Here is a 6,042-nt window from a genome sequence, read left to right on the forward strand (position 1 = left end):
GTTATGTCAAGTTTCCATTTTTAGATTTAAGCCACTAGATGGCAAACCCTACTATACAAAATAGAGCCGTCGGTTAGTATAGGGGGCAGCACCTGCTTAGGAGCGTGAATTGTTTTCGCTTTAGATTCAGGTCACGAGATGGCAGACCCTCCAACACGTACGGTCTCTATTGGCATTTTCTATAAACGAATGTCATTCTATAATGACAGTACTTACCTATGTTCTCATTATTGTACGCCACCAGCCACCAGATCTATTGATAAGTGGAATGTGGAATCCCACCAAAACAAAGAAGCAAAATACAACCATTATTAACAATTTATTACAACAAAATAAATAGGATAACAATAACATTTACAAGAAAGGCGGTGGAATGGGTATCTTTCTCAAAAACTGGCTTCTTGCTAGAGCTGGATTAGCTGGAGGCAATATGCTCGAAGTGGGAGGGCAGAGGGCTGACATAGGTGACGCTGCTGGCAGGAAAGGGTTCACCATTGGAGCTGGTGACACAAAAGGCTTCACCATTGGAGCTGGTGACACAAAAGGACTAGGCTTCGATGGGTACATCTCCGTCGTCTGTTGAACTGTGGAATATGACACTGGATACTGCTGAGATTGCACATATTTTACTTCTTTCTGAGGTTCTTTCTGCACGTTCTGATATACATATTGAGTTGGATACTCGACCTTCGCTTGGCTGAACTGACTTTTCTGATAGTTCTGCAAAACAGGAACATATTGGGAGGAGGCAGGAGCTACTGGAACTGTAGTCTGTGCATTGAGGATTGGTGCGTTGTAGTAAGGTCTTTGTAAACTGGCCTGCTGTGTTAGCTTGTTAGACAGCATTTTTGAAAGCTGAGGGTTTGAGGATAAGAGGCCTTGGAGGAGGGTCAAGCCGAGACCCCTTCCTCGAGCTTCGCATAATTGCGATAGCAACACTGTGATGATGATGGCGTCTCTTAAGGTCATTGTACCTGCAATTACAAAGCTGTGTAAATAAATGTACACCATTTTTGGGGTTCCGTACCTTAAGGGTAAATACGGGATCCCATGACTAAGACTCCTCTGTCGGTCTGTCTTTCTGTCACCAGGATGTATCTCATGATCCGTGATAGCTAGACAGTTGAAATTTTCACAGATTTCTGTATGTATTTCTGTTGCCGCTATAACAACAAATACTAAACAGAATAAAATAAATATTTTAAAGTGGGGCTCCCATACAACAAACGTGATTTTTTTGCCGTTTTTGCGTAATGGTACGGAACCCTTCGTGCGTGAGTCCGACTCGCACTTGGCCGGTTTATCACAGAGTAATTTTCGCGGAAAGAAAGACACTTACCTGATACAATTTATATTTTTATACTGAGTAAAGATTAAATTGGCTAAACGGCTTGCTCAAGTGACCCATGAACATTAAATCAAATATCAACATACCTACCACAACATATAATTTAAAAAAATCGCATTTTGAGCAAATTTTGGACATTTTCAGGTACCCAAAATTAAATTCATGTAAAATAGAAAAACGACTAAAACAAAAACCGAACAAGTGCGAGTCGGACTCGCTGACTGAGGGTTCCGTACTTTTTAGTACCTACATATTTGTTGTTATAGCGGCACGCGGCAACAGAAATACATCATCTGTGAAAATTTCATCTGTCTAGCTATCACGGTCCGTGAGATACAGCCTGGTGACAGACAGACGGACAGTGGAGTCTTAGTTATAGGGTCCCGTTTTTACCCTTTGGGTACAGAACCCTAAAAACTAACGATTAACTTTAACTACATAAAACATCCCATTTCTCAAAAGTATTTTATTTCTCAAAAGTCAATAATGTAGAACATTGCAATGATGTAACTTGCTAAGTTATTTGTGGCATCAGCAAAATATCGGCCTTGGCATTATTAAATATTTGTAGTAGGCATATATTTATTTACATTGGCGAGGTTTTAAACTTGCTGACACAAATAAATAAAATCATATGAGACTTTACTCTCTACTCTTGCGTTTTGTACACATAATTAATGTCATTAACTGGTCCCGTTAATGACATACTAGTGCTACCTGGCTGAAACGTCGGAGAAAAGGTAAAATTAATGAAAAATCGCGTTAGACCCGTTAATAACATTAATTATGTATGTATGTAGTCATATGAGAGTCTGAATATAGGTATGTAAATATTTTAAGCCAAACCGTGAGTAACCTACAATTATATATATTTTCATAATTTAATTTGGTATGTTTAAGAGTTTTAATAGTAATGTTAAAGTTGGGCGTTTTCTATATATTTAAGTAGGGTCTCTATTGTTTCTCATAATGTTTCAAGCCATAATGTATTGTTTGTCCGCATTTTAGTTAATCATAATTTGTGTTTTTCAGAAACGTATAACTTTTCAGGATTGCCCTAAAACAAACCTAACCTAACCTATCTATAGGATAACCTTATTGTTGTTTTCGGGAGCCAAAAATTTACAAATTGTTTGTTTACTTTTATTTAATTACCTAAAGATACGATGTGGGGCTTAATCAATTTAAGTAAGAATGATGATTATTTATTTATTTATTTAAAAACGATATAAAATGACAATGACTCACCTCTTCTATATGGAAACATAATGATTAACCACCAAAACGTAAAACCCCTTTTAAAATATTATCATTATCTATTGCAATCAAATTATACAAGTAATTAGGCTTCTGATAACCGATTGTGAAGATAAAGGTTATGTCATTGTTATCTATGTTCTATGTTATACAACTCCGATGACATAATTTTATTACATGTTATTGTAACATGCATTTTGCGTACCTACTTGTGCCTCACTTGAGCGGAACACGATCATTCGCGTGCTAAAACGTTGCGAATACTGGTTGGTGGTTTTCAGTTTATAAGACTTTAAAAGGAGAATTATTGCAGAGAAACAATTGCGCAAAAATATTGCGTGATTAAAAATGAAAACGCAAACAGGAGGAAGCACGCTGACAACAATAATTAGCCGAAATCATTGAGTACCTATAATTAAAAAATAACTGAACTTAATTAGTAAGGATAAAAATAATAAATCAATTTAATGAAAATCCTAAAACTGATTTTTTAACGTCCATCTTATTTTATTTTTACAAGCCAATTGTTGGCCAGTGTAACACATAGGTAGTTCGCAAATCACAATTATTGTGTAAGTAGTAACAAAAAATTTTATTACTCACTGATTTAAACTTTCACGATTATTAAACATTATCAAACTGCACAACGGGACTTAATCGCGTATTTAAGTTTTAAGATTTACCTCCGACGTTTCGAGGACGGCGTTGTCCCCGTGGTCTCGGATCTCATCCACATGGAATCCAGTCATTAGTAAATGTAAGCGGAAACGAATATCGACAGTCGATAAATCGAATATCGTTAGTGTTGTGTGTCGACAGAGTAACATCCTAGTGCGCAAAACGTTCAAACTGATAAACAAGACCAAGTGCGGGTAGTTCGAAAAACTCGCGCGGCTAGAAGATGTTGATGTCAACTTGAGCCAGTCTTCTCCGAGACCACGGGGACAACGCCGTCCTCGAAACGTCGGAGGTAAATCTTAAAACTTAAATACGCGATTAAGCCCCGTTGTGCAGTTTGATAATATTTTGTTACTGTTATGCAAACATTTTTTTATTGCAACCGAAAAATTGATATTGATAAGATATTTAGGCACTTTGTAAAAAGGGATTGTTAGAACAGGTAACTCTAGAGTTGCCCTAATAACTCCTTTTTATATAATGAATATTTAGAATTAGTAATTCTCAAAATACACAAAGTAAGCAGGATTTTTTCTAAAATGCTTTCTATAGTAATTGTTAAATTATATTAATAAATTAAATTTGAAGGTTTAGTACCTAAATTGAACCATTTTTCTCTGGGGCGTATTTACCCTAGGGCCAAGGGGGCCATGGCCCGGGGCTCCAAATATTTAAAATACTTACACCTCTGGATTTTTTCTACACAATTTAAATAATTTAAAGTTATCTAAATAATATATCTTTATCATGTAAGTAAGTACATAATTAACTGTAAGAATTTTCGAAGTCCTAAAATTACCTAATTACTGATATAACATTATACAATCAAGATAATATGATTATCAATTTCGATAGTCGATCGAAGTTTTTGTATATAACTAATATTATTATTGTATTCTGAATAGTTTTGTCTAGCTTTCAATAACAATGTTTCGTAGAAAGATTTTTTCCATTTTCCTCAACGCTGTGATCATTCAGGTATGTAATGCATAGGTACATACACATTATAATATACAGACAAATATACTATTTAGGTATACTGACTACAGAGTCTTTGTCACATTATTTATTAGCGAATATACATACATACTTAACAGGCAATTTAGGGTAGATACCTACTGCATTTTGAAATATAAAATTAAAAAAACTTGTAATAGCACTATCAGGTGAAACCCATGCATGAACTAAAGTCTCAGGAATTTTCCCTATCCCTATACGTGGTCTACAGAATGAATTATTTTAAAATTGTATGAGGCACAAACATGTCGTAACAATGTCATTATACGAGTAAAGGCTCATTTAGACGATGCGAGAACTCGCATGCGAGTTACATTACATTGCGGGTTTTGATTGGTCGGTTGAATTGGACGTAAACAACAGTCCGCAATGTAACTAAAATCGCATGCGAGTTCGCGCGCCGTGTAAATCAGCCCTAAGGCAACATTTAAAAAATTACTAGTAGGTGTACGTAAAGCCTGACCCCAGAATATATCATCACGCGCCATTTTGCGGAATTTCACTGGAACAATTTTTTTCATACTACACTGAACTACCCTATACATGAGAATAACAACGCCCTCTTGACAATGATCATATACCTATTACTGGTCAGGCTTTTTTTATGGGTCTATATTTTTATAATTTTTCAGAAATGTTATTAGTTTCAGCACAATAACAATTATGCCAAAAGAATTTTATGCGTAACATTACATTAGGACAAGTAATTATTATGCGACGAGATCGGCACCCTTTTTTTATATACTAGCAGTAGACCGTGCGCATTGTAGGGTCTGCCATCTTGTGGCCTGAATCGGAAACATATGTGCACATGTACATTGCCAAAGCAAGTGCTACCATCTACTGTTCTCGTCGGCACGTTTCCTTGTGCATAGTAGGTTCTGCCATCTTGTGGGCTACATCGGAAGCATAAACGACACATTTACGCCTCGCGCCAAAAATCTGCGGGCTCCTATGCTGCCCCCTATAGTTATGCACGGGGCCTATGAAGCATTCATAAACTATATATTTTTTAGTTTTTTTATATGTATTTAATCAATAATTTAAATTTACAGAACAGTGTCTCCCAAATACTACCCATAGGCAGCGGCTGCGGTTGCCAGCAAATGGCAGTACAGCAAAACCTGCCAGTACCCGTCCAGGGTTCCAACAACTGCGGCTGTAGAAACAATGTACTGAATCTACCGAATGGCATCCAATACAACAACAATCTACAACTCAAAAACCCATGCGTTGCAAACAACTTACAATTGGCAAACATGCAAAACTTACTGGCAATAAGCAACGGACTTCAAGTGGCCAATGGCTTACAATTAGCCAATCCATTATCTCCAGAATTATTGGCACTTTTAAACGCTGTGCCAGTGTCAAATTGCCAAAACATGCTGCAAGTAAGCTTGCAAGCGCTATTGAATCAGCTAACCCAGCAACCGAATTGCCAATGCGGTTGCCAGCCATTGGCATCTAATATAGGTAACAGTCTAATTAATGGCAACATGAACTTATTAGGTGTAAATGGCATGCAAAAAGCTATTAGCAACTTGCCATGCCAGTCGGTTGCCAATTTGCAAGTAGTAACAGGCCAGCAGGAGGTTGTAATAGGCGGTAATCCTTGCCAAAGTTGCCAAAATATTGTAAGTAACCCTTGCCCATGCCAAAGTTGCCAAAATATTGTAAGTAATCCTTGCCAGTGCCAATCTTGCCAAAATGTTATCAACCCCTGTCCATGCCAAAGTTGCCAA

General features: G+C 36.9%; 1 long non-coding RNA gene across 1 annotated transcript; it reads left to right on the plus strand.

Moving 5' to 3' along the window:
• The first annotated feature begins 4,147 nt into the window (after positions 1-4,147).
• Positions 4,148-5,534, plus strand: LOC134802697 (uncharacterized). Its single transcript, XR_010145873.1, has 2 exons — positions 4,148-4,261; positions 5,356-5,534. It is a non-coding gene; the product is annotated as an uncharacterized LOC134802697 (long non-coding RNA).
• Positions 5,535-6,042: the final 508 nt, after the last annotated feature.

The sequence above is a fragment of the Cydia splendana genome, chromosome 25 (genome assembly GCF_910591565.1).
Source record: "Cydia splendana chromosome 25, ilCydSple1.2, whole genome shotgun sequence".
Taxonomy (NCBI): Eukaryota; Metazoa; Arthropoda; class Insecta; order Lepidoptera; family Tortricidae; genus Cydia; species Cydia splendana.